Below are 18,520 nucleotides of genomic sequence, written 5' to 3'. Positions count from 1 at the left end.
CTGTTTAGACAGTACTCCTGCCCAGGCAGTCCAATGTGCAGTGAATGTTAAAAGTGCTTAGGTAAGATCAATTCGCGGCAGTGAAAATAAAAATTCAGGTGACAAACGGACCGCTGGAAAGCGTAAAGCAAAATACCGCCCATGAATCAGCGTGTCGAACAGGAATTTTTTTCGGGTTTGGATGGGTTCGGCTTGATGCCTTTCGGGTTCAGTTCCGGGTTCGGTTTCGCAATGACATGCCCTTTCGGTTCGAGCCGGTTCGACCCGGTTTGACTCGGTTCAAACGGGTTCAGGCCAGAAAATTTTTGAACGTAGGTGCGTTTCATCAATGTTATTGCGCTGTTTACTTTTCTGTGTGACATTGACGTATAAAGCAAAAAACGCAAAAGTTGAGCAGTAAGAGATGTTTTCACATTACCCAATTTGATTTACTGACAGCGGCAAAAAAGCAGACGCTCAAGCTCCGCCCGAAACGTATGACACGAGAGCGTTATGAGTTATTTCTCACTACAGTTGGCGGATGATATTAAGAAGGTTGTAGGGATACAGTGGCCGCAGCTGCAAAATACGCCGTTCATTGTAGAAACATTGGAGAGGCCTATTCCCTGCAGTGGGAGTAGTTAGGATGATGATGCAGACGGTCATTCTCTATTTTGTATTATTAGATCCTTGCACGGTGTAAGAATATTTTAGGTGTTGACACTGCCCGCCCGGCTGCGGCGGAGAGCGCGCACAGATCGTGTTCGCCCTCTAGTACATGCGCCGACCGCTGCGGCGCGGGGGCGCTGCGGAGAAGGGGCCATTTGCATGCGGAGCGGCGGATGCTGCTAAGCACTTTGCGCGGCTCTCGATGTCGTTTAGGCTGTGCTTGCAGCTGTTTTGCGCTACCACAGTGCGCCAGAAGGTGTAGAGTAGGCGTTAGATTCTTGGCTTCCACGTTGTGTTAGGTACCGTGGACGAACAAAGTTTGCAAGAACTAGCTTTTTGCGTAGCAGTTTGGGACCTGTCGCAGGGACGGTCGTGCAAACACACATGGTGGTGCGGGCCGACGCCATGCATGGTCGTCGTGGCCTATGTACGTACATAACGGCTGTAATGTGTTGGTTATTACGGTGTCACACCTGTGGGATCCAGCCGGTCCCAGAAGCTGATTAGACGCGATTATAGGCAAGAAGTGCTTCGTAACCAACCGCAGATCGGCCTACCAGAGTTGCCCGCACCAAGCGTCATTTTTAAAGCTACGTCGGAGCCAGCTGGACTAAACAAAATCTTTGGCGCCAGGCAATCACCGAAGCAAATAGGATACTGCAACCGAGCGACCACGTCAGCGCGAAACACATTCCTGAGCATAGGATATAAAATCGCACTACGCCGACTTCAATAGCAAGAAACCTTTAAATTCACCCAAGAAACCGGTGCTGTATTGGAATTCTGTCCCCAGTATATTTCCCGGGATCCCAAATCTCTGACAAAAGAGGCAAGCTCAAGAAAGCCTCTTAGAAAGCAACAGTCTGCAGCCACGTGTGCCAAGAAGGCAAGCAAGTGGCCCGCACCCGCCGCTGCTGCACTGACCTCGGGGACGGCCTGTGCAAAACAAAAAGACGGCGATCCAACATGGAGCCCTCAAACTAAACTGCGTGCCTGTGGCTAGAATTCATCATGCCTGTCAGATGATCAAGGAACACGCCTTTCTTCCACCATGAACCTTGGAGGTGCCTCCTCACTTAACTGCAAGCTCCGTCTTCATCGCCATTCGTGGTGCTAAGGTTTGTTCTCTTGAGCACTGGTCCAGGTTCTTAACATTCTCTAGGTGCTCAGCGTTACTTTTGCATGCTATGGAAGCGCTGCGTTTAATTTTGGTCGGCGATAACGTGGCCAGTTTTCACGCGCTGTACATATTGGTGCAACACAACATGATGGTATGAAAGGCAGAAGGCATGCCGGTAAGATTTATAACAAATACGCTGCTGCATAATTTACCGGGCCCTAGAACGCTCTGTGTAGAATTTCGTGGCCCAACATTATTGATGTCACTAAGTTGCTTTACCATGCCTACTGCAATTATTCTAAACTGAAATCAGCCAATCGCAGTTCGGAGTCTCGAATTATCTCACCTCAGCGCGTGCCCTCCAGCATTTCCATGAGGGAGACAACAGCTCAGCATAACCGATGTCGGTGTAAAAGATGAGCTGGGCAGTGGGAATGCCAAGAAAATTCTCAGTAAACGTTTTTGTGTCGCGTAGCTAAAAGCACACTGCACTAGCCATTAAAACGTCGAAAATTCACACTAGGTTATCTTCCGATCCCTGTTCTCGTTTGTACAGCGCTGGAGGCGTTCCGCTACACAGCACAAGAGGGCGGGTACTATTCCTGGCTGCGGAGGCAATATTTCTGATTCAGGCGAAATGCGGAAACGCCGTTGAAGTTTCTCTGCACTTTAAAGGACTCCAGTTGTTCAAATTTACCAATGTTTTCTGCACGGCAGGCATCATCTCACAGCGTTAGCGCATTACACCGCTCAAGCAATGTCTGATTGTACGCGTAGGCACTTTGGCCCAAATCTGGGAGCATGCGTGTTGTGGTCGACCTTTTATATTTAAGAGTCGTTAGAGATAACTAAGCTCTCGGCATTCATGCGAATTAACGAAAAAATTTTGCAGTGACGCATTGCACTACCGAGCTCAGAAGGACAGCAGAGCAGAGTCCTCGCTGCTGTTCCACCCATACATGCAGTCTTAGCAAGTAAAACACGAAGTCGCCCAAAATTATTTGATGTGACAGCAGTTTCAAACATTCCGCGCTTTACCGCACATAACAAGCGCACGTACACGCCGCGCCACTGAACTATCGCACACCAGCTGCATTACGACGACCACTGCAGCTCAGTGACTAGAAAGGCCCCGTCGTATGGCGCCATCTGTTCGCGTTCGAGACAAGCGCAAGGAGCAGCGAACAAGATCTGGTCGCGCCGCCGGGCGCAGTGTCAGCACCTAAATTCTTATACCATGGATCCTCGGAGTGATCACACCCCTCCTGGCGCAGTGGTACAGCGGTCAAGCGATCGCCACTGCCCTGCGATGAAAGGTGCTTCCAGCGGTGGGTCTAATGCGGCCCATGTGGCTCTGCTCTACCCGAGCGAGAAGTAAATATTTTAACTGCCATCTGCCATTCTGCTCAGTTTGCTCACTGTCTGTTGGGCAGGTTGTGATGACCTAGGTGGTCACGTACCTCCTAGATTGTTTTCGGGGGCAATCTGCCCGAGCCATGCCCGTGATTTTTCGTTCACAACGCCGCCGCCGGATTACCTTCGTAACAGGGCCTTTAACGCTATTCGTTAAAAGATAGGAATTTACGGCAAGAACAGCGAAATCACGTGAACTGAAAATTAGCGTAAATCTGATATACGTACTCTATAATCCATGTTGACGAGTTGCATAAGGAGAAAAGCTGGTGGATTTTGCATCTGCAAAACCTTCCAGCTTCAGCAGTTTGAGAGACACTGTCACTGGGGGAGTAGGCCTCCCCTAAAGCCCGTGCCAGTAGGGAGTTTCTCTTACGCAGAGTACTTACACGGGCTCTCTCTACTTCAACGCACACTATTGAGAGGGGAACACACTATAGAGAGAGGAAAAAAATGGAGCGAACACTAAATATCACGCGACAGCATGAAATTCCCTATATGAACGTCATTCTCCACTTTACAGTCACAGATCCCTGCGGTGTCCTCATACCCTTCCTGTCGAAGTGGTGCAGCGGTTAATAGTTGTGCCACTGCCCTGCGATGGCAGGTGCTCCCAGCGGTGGGCCTTGTGTGGCCCAGTTTGCTCTTCCCGAGCGAGCAATCCTTCATTTAACTGCCACCTGCCACGGTGGGCTATTTTCTCACTACACGGTGGGCAGTTCGTGATGACGCCGCAAGTTCACGTGACCTGGATGACCCTCCTGTCTCCTAGGTTGCTCTCTCGGGGCCACCTGTCAGAGAAATACCCATGACCTTTCGCTCAACACTCCGACACAAAATGTTCGAGTTAACGCGGCCTTTAACGCTATCGCGTTAATAGTTACTACAGCAAAGCAGTCCGCACCAGTCACGAGCAGTGGAGCAGGCCCACGTGATCGCCGACTAGGCCGTGCCGGGCGGTCGCTTTGAGTTGTCGCGCATGTCGTCTGTTACTCGCTGCATGAGAAGCGTCAGCAGACGACGGCTCGCGTGCGTACAAAAACGTATTTAAGGAACACAAACGTAGTTTTCGCCTTGATCTTTTTTTGGATTAATGAAACAAGGTGGTTCCAGCCGGCCAAAATTATGCGGAGCCTTGTAGCAACATAATATAGTGGGCGAGTGCGTATTGCATCTTAAGGAACGAAATAGCGCACCTAAGACGAAGGACCCGAAAAGGAGATTTTCGGGTCCTTCATTTTAGTTCCGCTGTTTCGTTCCTTAAGCCCTTAACTACGGCGTCCCTCACAGCCTGAGTCTCTTTGGGACGTTATACCCCATAAACCAAGGTAAAACCAAACTAGTTTTATAAAGTCAAACTAAGAAAGCTCAAGCGGCGCGTCTTGTTCCTCTGATTTTAAACTGTTGCGCCAAGGAAACTAGGGCTTTCAGTTTCGGCCGAGACCTACAGGGTGTTTCAGAGAACACTTTATGTAATTCTCAAATATTGGCTTTTGAGGTAAAATATGGCTTTTTCAGTATTATACTACCAGTCTTGGATGACACCAGAAAATCGGTGAATTAATTTGAGTAGTAAGCTGGTTAAAAAATTTTTAATAAAAAACATATTAACTAATAGAGTTAGGCGCCATGTTCAAAGTACACATTTCTAACTGGTCGTTAGTAAGAGGCATATCAGTTTTTACAATTCAAAAAACGCTATTACCTTTGGCGCTATGGATCAACAAAATTTGGAGTTTTTGACTAGTTACGTGCACTTAAAATGTTGTTCTGCCTGCATGCTTTTCGAAAGCGCGTGTATTTTGGCGCATGTAATTTGGCCAACTTTCGTCGACCACAGTGCTGAGGATAATCGCGTTTTCATAATTCTAAAAACTAATATGGCTATTACCAACGTCTGGCTACAAATCTCTCATTGCAACCAGTTGACTAGCTGTTATAGTTGGAAGGTTAAGTATCAGATTTAGTTAACTCACTTACTACTTAAGACAATTTGCTGGCTTCCCAGCGTCCGCCAATACTGTTATTGCTATGTCGAAAAATAAATAATTTTTACCCAAAAAGCCTATTCTTGAAAATTACTTGGCCTTTCCTGAAACACCGTGTATCCCGAGCATCCCCGAGCATCCTGCCCGAGCGCACGCCAACGCTAGGGCAGCATCCCGAGTCATTATCACCGACTCAAAGGAGCTTGCTGCAATTTTGAACAGGGACAAATTCCAGATCGTGCCTTCCAAATTTTACATCGATGTGAGTACCAGGGTTTTCCAACCCGGTGCACCATCATCTGGGCCCCAGCACATGTGCGAATAGAGGGGAATAAGGTAGCAGACGCTACCCCTCGCGCGCTTAACCACCGGGAATCGCCTCTGCCGCTACCTGATCCGGCTCCTGATTTCAATCCGGCTACTACTTTTCGGCAGATCTTTCTCCTGTATGAAAATTCTCATGGCAGATACCCACCTCCCTGTAAAGGCCTCAAGAAGGCGGAGGAGCGTTCTTCGCCTCTACTTCAACACGGTACTGTTCCCGGCAGTGCTCAAAACACATCAATTCGGCCTTTTCGGGTGAGTGTCCACAGTATGGAGAAGTGTTTGCGGACACGTACCACATTGTGAGGGCATGCCCTGCCAATACTTCTTTCCCACCCCACCCGAGAGGACTGGGAGGCTGCCCTGCTTGGCTGCTCAAAGCTCCCGGACCAACGAGCCCTGGTGACAAGATCCCAGGCCGCCGCGGACGCCACAGGAGTTCCGGACTAGGGGCCCATCCTAGTGATTCTGAGGGCCAGTACCGTCAGGCTCGGTCCAAGCAATACCTTTTTGTAAACAATACAAATAAATGTTTTACACCACCAACACGCGAACTTTGCAATAAGTTGTCGAAATCCAACGCGTGGCTAGAAGCAGCTGCGCCCAGCGCAAATGATGAAAGGAGCGGGCCAGCGTCGACAGTTTCAAATTGACCACATGACGAATAGCAGCTAATGGGCGTCGCAGCGGCGAAAAGAAAACCACGGAAGCTAACGCAGTACAGTCACCGCCCGAGAGGTGGCTCTCGTGTCTGTTTGCGATTAAAGTGCTGAGAGAATGGGCCCGCCTCCTCCGCGCAAGTTTTCAAACTTCCCCTATCTGAAAACGTTGACGCCAGTAAGTAGCCATCTCACAGCTCATCACTGTGGCAAGCATAGTTTTTCTTGCTAAGTCAAAGTTGGGTAAAGGTTTGAACTTGAATTCCGAAAACTTCGGCTCCGAAGATAATTATATGAAAGTCTCACGCGTATTTTATAGTTTTTAAGCATATTTCGTTATGTTTAGGATACTGATAGGGGCCCCTTGACTTAATATAGGCCGATTGTAAATAATTTTCACACTTAAACAGTAAACGCTTGTGAAATTCCGGTTTCAAACTTCTGCTTCTGAGCGTACCCGCCGCGGTGGCTCAGTGGTTATGGCGCTCGACTACTGATCCGGAGTACCTTGGTTCGAACCCGACCGCGCGGCTGCGTTTTTATGGAGGAAAAACGCTAAGGCGCCCGTGTGCTGTGCGATGTCAGTGCACGTTAAAGATCCCCAAGTGGTCGAAATTATTCCAGAGCCCTCCACTACGGCACCTCTTTCTTCCTTTCTTCTTTCACTCCCTCCTTTATCTCTTCCCTTACGGCGCGGCTCAGGTGTCCAACGATATATCAGACAAATACGGCGCCATTTCCTTTCCCCAAAAACCAATTATTATTCTGAGCGTGGCTTCGGAACGCTTGAGAGGAGTAAACTATTAAACCATTACACTATGAAACTAAGACAATTAAAGGAGCCACATGCGACAAAGAGCCACACCACTCTCATGCACTGCGATGCCACCTTTGTTCGTTGTATGCAAAGCAAAAGCTCCAAAATGATCGACCATCTTGCCTTGTAATGCCAAATGTTACATCTGCAGATTTCCCGACAGGTCTTAGCTGTCGTGAAATGTGCAGTGCACATCGGCACTACTGATTACGGTTATTGGTTGCTCTCAAAAGCGATTAACTGCGTTTCGAAGTACGTTTCCCAGCCCTAATGCATGCGCTAACTGCAACTGTTTATACTGGCCAGCTACTTTTACAGTCGTTCGTGACGATAGTGCAGCTGTGGACGAATAATCCCAATATAAGCTCGTCCAGCGCTAAAAAAAGACGGCAACGACGTTCTCAACGAAAGATAAAGATACAAAAAAGCATGATGTTCGAGGCCAGCTCAAGAATCCTTCAACATTTACTATAACAAAACGCTGACTATCCAAAATAAACCAGGAACAGCCGTTGCTCTGGACATCGGAGCCCTTTCCTTTGGGCATTGTATTTGTCCTTTCGCGCCAAAGCGAATTTCCGACGTGTATTTGGCAATCGGGAACAGAAGACGTATGTACATAATCCTCAGTACTCTACGGACGAAATGCACTCTTGCGCGTCACAGTCGTGATAGTAGTTACAGCAGGTATGCGATGCTACAAATACCATCCGAAATGCACCAAACGCGAAAATTTGGCCGTTTTTTACAGCATGTTTACAGCAGTTGACAACTACACTGAATTCCGCCATCTTTCAACGAACAACGTTGCCAGGTTAAAACTCTGTTCTTTGCCAAGATTTAGCAAGCGTCTTAACAGCTGGCAACGCACATACCGTTGGAACATAACGGCGTTCATGCATTGCCCACTGACTTGTATGGGCTCAATGCGTAGCTTTCACATTAGTCAGTATATTATCTCTATATAGTATATAGAAACAAAACACCTTTCCTCCTAGACACCCTATTTCCGTCGCCCTAAAACGACATGCCAATAACCCCCCTCTCCCCGGAAAACCTCCAACATGCATCGCTAGAGCTTCCTAACATATTTTATTTAAATCACCTGTTCGGCATCGCCTTAGTAGCTCGCGTTTTATATTTCGACCCCCTGTAGCTCAGTATCTTCAAAAACACAATTTATAGTGGCCTCTCGCTAGTAGTGTAAAATTGAGATTTCTGCCTATGCTGATGTCGTCGCTATTTTTTGTTCTGATAAAAAGAGCGCGACAAAAAAAAAACAGGCTTGGATGGATTAGGAGCTTTCATGCATGTACTGACACAAATTCGCAAATTATAGGTTGCCACATTGCGTTGTGGCACTGTTGCAAATGCTGCATTGCACGAAGGACAACGTAAATGCGTTACATAAAATTTTCGTGACTTTTCCGGGCCGCAATCAAAGGAAGCCTACGCGCCGACAGATTTTTCTTTTACCTTCATAGCGTCTGGTGAATCTGTCGTGAACATTTTGTCCATCAAATTGACACAGGGTTTCTATTTTTCAGAACCACAGACCACCCCTTCCTGGCAGCTGCGCTTATTAGGATACTAAATGCTCACCTGTCTTTTCTGGATGTGTTTGTGAGAGAATTTTGTGCTGATACATTCGGTATCCTCACTCTTCTCTGTTCCTTACAATACCTATACGGCTTCACCAGAATGCGGATGACAAAGGTTCTGATCAGTCATCATTTCCTCTTGCCATATAGGTACTGCAACACTTAGGCTTTCTTCACAACGCTGAATTAAAAAAATTAAAAGTGTAGATTAAAAGTGTAGATTCACTCGGCCACAAAAAATCCGCTTTTTGACTTCACACGTGGACGGACCTGATGCGTTAGGACTTCCCTTCCCGCGAATGGGATGTTAGTGCTGTAGTCAGGGAACATCTACCTGTGCAAGCAATGAGGAACTATTGAGAATTGATATTATTTGTGCTGTCTTGTGATGCTATATTCGTTCCGGACATACTTCAGCCGACTCTTAAAAAGGACAGGCAGAGATGGGAGACTCCGGAATAATGTGTGAACTTAGCGTGTCTGGCGTGTTTAGCATGTGGACTCTTCAGCGTGTGGACTGTTTAGTGTGTGGAAAGCCACGGGATGGATAAGCGCGCAGAACTGCCGCGTTCAATGAGTCACAGTTCAGAGAACAAAGCATTTTAGTGCAGGGGGCATACGCTGCGCAAGTTCAACCTCGAGCCTGACACGATGAAATGAAGTTTGCCAGTAGTTGTTGCTGGCGAGGCACGACTGGCCAAGCATGGTGTGGGTGCAAAATATGTGTTTGGGACATGCGCTTGTTGCGCCAAGTGCAACGCAGCCAAATGGAGGCCGAGGGTAAGTGATGTGCGTTTTCAACCGCCAAGATACAGCCCGAACACGCGCAGCGAGAACAAGCACCACCGATGTAAGTGATCGTTTGCTGTCCTCGTCAAAATGAAGGTTGGCGCCGGCTGTTGATGGCGGGCCATGGCTAGGCTGCGATTGGCTGCTTACAAAATGCGCAATCAGGATTAGCGGCCGTAGCCCCGAGAACACCGCCGCCGAACAAAGGCAAAGGGTGATGCGATGTTCTTTTTTAACAGGCAAGATTTATTCTGGACATGAGCAGAGAAGGTCAAACCGACCATGTTAGGCGGGCCTGAGATATCCACAACAAAATTAAGGTCCCCGTCACTTAGCCTGGCGATGCACGGCTGAGCAGCGTGAGGATATTGGCTAATTAGACAATCTTTCTGAGCAGGCGGTTGAGCGGCGGCGGCTGCTTCACGCTTTACTGTGCTTTCGCGCCAGCGCGGCCTTCCTGGCACGAATGCCGTCTGAGACAGCAATTCCGGAAGTTAGATATTCGGCGTTTACACGTTGTCACCGGCGCCTTTCTCTCTGCTGCGATGTCTTCGTCACCGACGATCGGCTTCGCGAACACAAGTGGGATTTGTCGGCTACGAGCACAAGCGCCGAGCATCATTTTCATTTATTTTGTGTTGGTGTTAAGCCCGGCAAATCTGTTTCATGTTTAACTGCGCAAAGAGACGAAGACAGTGAACAAGAAGGCACGACACGGGCGTTCTCTTTCTTCGTCTCTTTGCGCAGTTAAACTTGATTCCCTACCCACTCGCCCAGTTTTCTGTTCCTATTAAATATGTTTCCTATTTCTTTCATTTATACTTTTCTTATGTTTCTCTTGAAAGGACTGATGAAAAGGTAATAAAACGGCAGCTGCCGCCCCATCAGAGCGCGTTTGCTTGTCGGTTTTTTATTTTGATTCTACGGCTGCCAGCACAGGTAGGTAATCAATCAGCTGAGCCCCCTCACCACCGAACACCTTGGTTTCTAGCTGCAGCCACCCGGAATGAGTTCTCGGAGTGCAGCCGCTCGGCTGACAAGGCAAATGGCCTTCGCGGTTACGATAGCGAGCGGCGGACGCCATCGCCGCATTTATTTCTTCTTTCAATCTCCCTGTCGTCAGCAGCGTCCCTCGATTTCCTGCCCCTGCTCCTTCCCTACTTTCTCCCATCGCTGTCTCTCCGTTCGTTATCTCCTCTTTCTCTCCTCTCCTGTGTATCGGTGATACCGGACTCGCTTCATTCAAGCAACCGCTTGAGGAGGGCTCTGTATAAGGGCTCACACCATAAAATACGCATTTGGGATTGCCGTTTGGGCATCCAACGCATCACAGCTGACCTTATGCAATGGATGATGCGATGGTTGCTTTATACCGCCTACATGGAATCCGGATATACGCAGAGAAGGTCAGATCAATGTGGTAGGTGGACTTTAGCTGTACTCTACAAAATGAATATTGCCGCCGGCCGTTGGTGGTGGGACACGTCTGGTCAAAGATAAGCAGCGCACAATATAAGCGTCCGGGATGAGCGTTTCTGGTCCCCAGTGTACCACAGCCGAACTGAGTCTGGGTGCCTTTCCTTTGCCTCCTAATGATGTGTAACGATGACGCAAAACTTTAATATAAACGTGGTAATTATTACTGTAAATATTACGTGCGCGCAAAACCAACTACACCTGTTGTAATCGCGTACTCTGTGCTCATGCTCACTGTTGTTCGGCTACCGCTCATATGACAGCCCGTGCTGGATTTAAAAGACTACCTGTACGGCCCCATCGCGCTCATGATGTATCGTGCTTGCAGCCTACCAAGCAGCAGGAATGAACGTTCTTTCGATGTTACGTCTGCGCCGCCCGGTTCCTAAATGCCAAACATGGCATACTGGCGACGACGATGGGACTGCCGCACGGAATTAGCAGCGTATGAAAACTGGCTCCACTGTAGAGAGATTCCTGCATCGAAGAGTACCCGGCAGCAGATTTCCTGAAATCGGCATCGCGTAGGCGGAAAATTGAAGTGAGTCATGAGTCATATCGGTCGCACTGAAGCTTTCGACGAAACCACGAACGACTGGCGCTCGTATGAGGAAAGGCTGAAGACCTACTTTTTGGTCAACGATGTTCGCGCAGAAAAGAAGGTTCCTGCTTTCCTAACTCTCATCGGCGCGATCAACTATGCGCTGCTAAAGTCGCTGACAGCACCGGATGCACCGTCCTTACGAGAGTTTGCCGATCCTCTCAACCTCGTGGGAGATCACCTAGCACCACAGCGGTCCGTCATTGCAGTGAGTGCGAAGTTTTACAAGTGGTCACAGCGGAATTGTGAGTTCAGTGCCGAATTGGTCGCTGAAATGCGAAGTCTGGTCTAGAGTGGCGAATTTTAGAAGTTTCCTGGATGGAGTGCTTCGGGACACTTTTGTCTTCGGCCTGCTACACGAAGACATTCAACCTGTAATGTTTAGGGAAGACAAAAAGCTAACCTTCTAGGAGCCTGTAGGTACAGCTCTAGTCACGTAAAGCACAACAAAAGGCGTGGCGTTCACGCATAACAGCGTACCCGCGGCGTCAGATTTTAACAAAGTTCGCGGAGGAAGACTGTCTGTGAGGTTGCAAAAGTGCTTCCTATGCGGGCAGCAGTATCACTTTACAGTCGGATACAACTTGAGAGCGAAGCGCTCTTTGGTCAATAAAACAAATGATAGCCTCAATAAAATTGCCTCGTCAATAAAACAAATGAGCTTGAGCATTTGCTGATTCTTTACAATCCCGATAAAGTGGTCCTAACAGAAACGTGGTTGCGCCCAGAAGTCCAAGACTGCAAGATAATTCCGCCAACTTACAAAATAGTACAAAACATTCGTTATTCACGCGTCGGGAGCACTGGTGTTATTTTAAGGATGAAAGAGAAATTGTAGTGATGGAAGGGATCCCGATATTGAAAGCATACGGTGAAAACTAATACTTTCTGATGTGCCTTGTATTCTTGCAGCACAGTACAGGTTCCCTGTTCCCCACTGCGCTTCCTACAATAAGCGATTTTCTTTGCAACAGAGTCTCATCAAACATGCATACATATTTATGGCAGGAAATTTTAATCTCCCAAACATAAGTTGGGACGATTGTGATGTAGGTTCTACAGATGATAAACATGCCGAGGTATTCCTGGACATTGCAATTACTCTTGACAGAAAGCAGGGGCTACATGAAGTCACCCGAAATAGATCACACACATCCATCGTTTGAACTGGTATTTATAGAAAGCAGGATTACTAAGTTGTGTGTGTCTCTTACGGGCTGTCCAATCAAAAGCTCGCATGACATTGCATAAAAAAGTCCTTATCACGGAAGGATGTGAAGAGAAAAATGTGGAAAATTTCTTGAGGGCTGATGTTATCAGCGTTCTAGAATATTCAGAAATGTCACTGTACTCTTTTCACGGAAACAATTGACGATAATTATGTGGGAGGAGTTTAAGAGCATAATTAGTTTTTGAGTAGAAAACTTCTTTGCAAAGAAAATTAAGAGAGGAAAAGCAACCCTTGGGTGAATAAAGAAATCAGATTTTATAGTTTAGGGGGCTTAACCTTCCAAGGCGATTCATGCTATTTAGGGATGCTGTTGTGGAAGGCTGCGGGTAATTTCGACCACGTGGGGTTCTTTAACATGCACTGACATACCACAGCACACAGGCCTCTAGTTTTTCGCCTTCATCGAAATCCAACTGTCACGGCCGGGATCGCACTCGCCTTTTTAGGGTCAGCAGCCGAGTGCCATAAACACTGAGCCATCGCAGTGCCGAGTAAATAAATCATTCGTCCGAGGCAAAGATTCAGACGTAGTAGGCGAAACAAATTCAGAAATCAGGCGGAGAGGTTATTCTTGTCTCGGCCTCTGAAGGAGAAGTTTGTGCCAAAGAAACCTACTACTGTAATAAACCAATAAACTTTATGAAGCAATCACCGCAGAGGTTTTGGCATCATCTTGATCGATCGAAAGAAATAATTAATCATGTTGTAGATGATGGATGTGTGTTTAGTGGTCCCCGTGCAAAGATTGTAAGGTTCTGGGAACCCCGCACCAATTTAATAGGCTAGAGTCTCGTTCGTTGTCGAAATTAACCAGACAAATCGATCCACCAATTAAGAACCGCCATGCACCACCATCCACCGAATCAAGAAAGAGCTCTCAATCTGTCAATCCTTCCAGGGTCCGGTCCGGGTAAGTTTGCCCAGTCCCATGTTCGCGACCTATAATATCATTCCCAGGACGTGTTTGTGCAAATTTTGTATTTTACGCTCATCTTATATTTCGCGAGGCTTCTTCCATGACTTCTTAATCGCCACCGCGTTATTAAAACGTCATGAAAGTATCGTTTCAGCAAGAAACTCTGAAATTTGGTTCGTCTCGTGCTTCCGCACTAATTATAAAATTCAGTCACTAAAACATAAGCTCCCATCACTACTAAACAGGTACAGTTATGATACTAAGCCCACACTGTAAAAATGTCTGTAAAATTACAGGCGTTATTGGGGAAATTTACTGTTGCCGCGCGAAAAAAATTTGTTACCGGAAAAAACAAGCGTGATCAAGCAAAAAACAGACATTTTCTGTTTTTGACCGACGTGGTCTAGTCACGTGCGTTTCTAGTAAAAAATAGGCTGCGAATAATGCACCTGAAAACACCAAAAACTTCAGTTTATTTTTGAAGCCTAGAGTGTAGTAAACTAAATTTTCCGCACAACAATTACTCTGTGGTTGCTTTTGATGCGGAGCTGCACTTCGCAAGATGGCTGCCGCATGAAGAGGAGTTTGTTTTCTGGCAGCGTCGAGTTATTCGCTTCATTTGGACAGGTGAATGAACAAACTATCTCTGCCGCTTATTAAAGACAGTAGGATTTGCTTTGTGTCACCTGTGGTGGTCTCTAAACTATATTGTAGATGTTGCATGCGATGGAGGTGGATTACTGTAGCCAAATGTTAAGGCATGGACACAGAGCGCGCATCACGCGAAATGGCGGGAAAGCCCGAGACCTGTGTAACCTTCATCCTCCGTCTTGCGGTTTCAAGCTGTCTACGCTCCATAAACTGCTCATGGTGAAGGTGCAGCTTTGACACGCAGTTAAAAGTTAAAAGCAACAGCACGAGCGCTCACGCGCGAATGCCTTGCCGCCGCTGACGCCGCCGTAGCGTCAAGCGTCGTGTGTCTAGCTCCGTTGTGCTAGCTTCTAAATCGTGCCGCGGCCTCGCTACCGCAACCACGAAGCCCTTAATTTTCCTCGCGTTCACGATTTTCTCTAAAGGCTATTTGAAATCTTGGCAATGTGTTTTAACGTGGTGTGTGCGTTAAACTTGAGATCTGCCAGGGGTCGGGTTCTTGCTTGGGCTTCGGCTCGCGCCGGCTGTCGTCATGCGGCCGGCGCACCGGCCAATCACGCGAGCCGAAACCAGTCTCGCGAGATTCCGGCCCTGCATCAGCTTGTCTTTCCGAATGCAGCGGCACCGCATCTTGCTCACGTGGGGCTACGGCTGAGCGGAGGCCGTTCAGCTCGCGCTATCCTCGAGTCAGTGAGTAAGTGAATAAACTTCATTGCTCTAATAATGGAGTCTTGCTGCTTGCCCGAAGATTGCCGATGTCTTCCAGGCTGAGCGTGGTTGGCGCCCCTAGTCCAAGGCACCACTGTCCCTGGCCATCCGGCATGCGTGGCTCACTAGGTCTCTTTGGACCTTGAGCTGGCTGCTGGTGAGCTGGTGCTCCCACTGCTCTGCATTTGTCTCATTCTGACCTCGGAAAGCTACATTGTGTATGCATTCCCATGTGATATGATACAGCGTGAAGGTTGCCCCGCACCACAGGTTGTGGAAGGCTCCTGTTTGGAGTCTTCTCCAACATGTCGCTTCATATTGTGTTAGCAGAGGATGTGGCTGGGGATATTTGCTTCTTCTGCCTTTGATGAGGCTGAGGATAGCCGTTGTCTACCGTTATCTCCGGGCCGTCCGAGGCGCTTTACGCACCAGCTCGGATAGTAAGCTCGCGAGCTATCTTGTCCGCCTTCAGATTGCCTTCGACTCCGGCGTGTCCCGGTACCCAGTAGATCCTATGTTGGATCTTTTCGTTGGTTCGCTGCGTTTTCAAGAGAATCCTTAGTGCTTTCTTGTTGATTCTTCTTTCTACCATGTAGCGTCTGCACGCTTCTTGGGAATCTGTTATGATTGTGAGAGATTTGTTGGTGCAATATTCATCGGCTGCCGCTAGAGCTACGGCGATCTCCTCTGCCTCAGTTATCGTCCCATCTCTCGTGGATGCGCCGCAGATGAGGCCACCCTCCTTTGTTGTGACAACCGATACCGTTTTTTGATGCTTGGCTACGAGTCTACGGGCACAGAGTCGTGTCATTGTAGACTACCTGATCTCGTGTGGCTATCTTCGCCTCTTCATATTCAGCCCTTGCCTGTCTTCTGGCTGCGTGTAGATTTAGATCCATATTCCTGGGCTAACCTGGTAGGTTCGACGTATTTTGTCTGGGATGTTAGCCGATCTATCCTCTATGTCCAGGACCTCCTTATAGTTGAGCCTTCTTAGGAGGGTGCTCCCTGTTACCGAGATCCTTAGCCTTTGTATCTGGGACATGAATTGTGCCCTGCTTAACTCTTCGAACGTGTTGTGCAGCCCCAGTTCTGCCAGCTTGTCGTTCGACGGGTTTCTGGGTAAGCCCAAAGCTGTCTTGTAGGCTCCTTTGATTAGGACCTCTGCCTAATTTTCTTCACTTTTCAACCTGCTGTGATATAGAAGTGAGTAAGTTATTCTACTGATGACTAGGCTGTTCACCAGCTTTAGCGTGTCGCCTTTCATGCCGTATCTTCTGGATGATACTCTGGTTATCATACGTCAAACTTTTTCCGTTGCTCTCTAGCCACATGCCTAAAACTCGAATGATCTTCCTTTCCGGGATGATCTTGCCCTCGAGTTTTATCTCTATTCTTGCATCCGTCGGCTTCTTTCCTATCCTAAGGATTTCCGATTTTTCAGTTGAGCAGGCTAAACCCCTTTCTTGATATGTTGCTCAACACAAGTCGCCGCTTTTTGCATTTGTTGCTCCATCTGCCCCAGAGATCCGTGGTTCGACCATACAGTTATGTCGTCCGCATGTATGGCATATCTTAGGCCTACGATGCTTTCCAATTTTCTTGCCAGGCCAATCATGGTTAGGTTGAAAAGGATTGGCAATATGACCGAGCCCTGCGGCGTGCCTTTGTTTGGAGTGTCTATGGTCTCGCTTCTTATATCTCCCAAGCCCACTGTGGCCGTTCTTCCTGTCAAGAAAGATCTCACGTAGTCGTGGACTATCTTCCCGCAGTTGGTTTTATTTATGCCTTTCATTATAGCCGCATGGCTGACATTGTCGAAAGCCTCTTTGATGTCGAGTGCCATAATTAGATTTTCTCCTTGTTGCGGGGCGTTGGCAACGACCTCGTGTTTGAGTTGTAGCAGGAACACTCGTACTCACGAGTGTTCAAACTCTATGTACGCGAACTTTCACGAGAAGACAAAGCTGGTGTCTGGGCGCTTGCCTAGCTGTCGACAAGCAACGTCGACCCAGAAGCGGATCATTCATTTCCCGCTTAGAAGTTGCTGCGCGGCCTGCGCTCCCGCGTGTATTGCGGTGGAGCAAGTCTTCGCCTCAGTAGGCTCGGCGCCCTGGTCGCCGCTGATGTATCGGCTTAAGCGTAACATAGATTCGATTTGCTATGGCTGTGAAATATAATCTAACAATTTTAACGTTGAATATCTTCTTTACTCTGTTTGTCGGCTAATGACTCTACCATATTGGATTATGTCACGTATTACGGACAGTTCTGGACGGTGAAATGCATGTTATGTTGGGAACGGGCCGTCGGTCACCCTACGTGTCCGTTCTCTTCGGAGGCTGGTGCAGAATTGCACACGGCGTAGATGCTTGACAGCATGCTTAAATTACGAGCAGATTTCAGGCACAGGTTACTAGACTTCTTAAGGGCTAAGCTTGGGCTTCGAGCGAATGCGCATCTGTGCTGACGTAGTCCATCGCGTCGCCTGTCGCCGACGCTTGCATGCAACCTGGTGCGAGTTAGTGGTGCATGCCGCGCGCAACCAGGCGCGAAGATGTCGATCTGTGCCATGTCGGTAGGAGCGCATAATTGCACGTCTCGAAGGCAGCAAATATAGCGCGCAGCAGCCACGCTACTCTCGTACGCCAAAACAGCGGCGCGCGCGGAGTGGCCGCGGCCGCGGTAGCGCATGACGTCTGATAGTATTTGGCGCTGTGAACCATAATTCCCAGCTACTGAAGTCACGTGCACGACGTGACATCGCATGTCAGGTTTTCGCGGAGAAGTCCGGCACCGAGCGTCGCCGCGAGGTGCCAAAGCGAGAATTTTTTAAAATGTATTGTAAATTTCCCGGTCGCTTTTGAGGTCTCGTACGCGCAGTGGACGCTCGGTGGCCTGCACTCTACATAGTGCAAGCATTTTAAAGCCAAGCTCAAACACCACTTTCTGTGGCGCTTTAAGTGTAATCCGTAAATATAAATGGTCAGAACACCAAAAATGCACTGAATGTAAATGAAATTATTAGTACATGAGTTGGACACGTGAAAGTTGTGACCCCCAATTAGTGAATAAAACGCCTAAAAATGCACCGCAGTAAAGGACGAAATGGTAGTACATAATTACTGACCGCTAATTAAAACAGTAAATAGTGAATTAAATCACCAAAATGCTCCAAATGTAAAGAAATGAACAGTACCTGAACTCGATGTAGTAAAGGACGTAATAGTGACACCTAATTACCCAACCTTAATTAGTGAGAAACAATTAGTGAATAAAATGGCTATAAATGGCTATAAACGAACGGCACTTGACCTGGGGGTAGTAAAGGAGTCAATGGCGACCGCTAATTAGTGACCCTTAATTAGTCAGAAGCAAATAGGGAATTAAATTACCACAAGAGCAACCAAATTACCAGTACTTGAACTTGACATAATAATTTACCAAATAGTAGTACCTGATTAGCAGCCGCTAATTTGTGAATAGTAATTAGTGACTTAACCAAAATTCTCCGAATGTAATCAAATTTACAGTACTTGAACTGGACGTTGTAGAGGACTAAATATACTTGTATTGAA

This window comes from Amblyomma americanum, chromosome 1 (genome assembly GCF_052857255.1).
Source record: "Amblyomma americanum isolate KBUSLIRL-KWMA chromosome 1, ASM5285725v1, whole genome shotgun sequence".
Taxonomy (NCBI): Eukaryota; Metazoa; Arthropoda; class Arachnida; order Ixodida; family Ixodidae; genus Amblyomma; species Amblyomma americanum.
The sequence above is the reverse complement of the archived record's forward strand: the minus strand, read 5'-3'. Positions refer to the sequence as shown.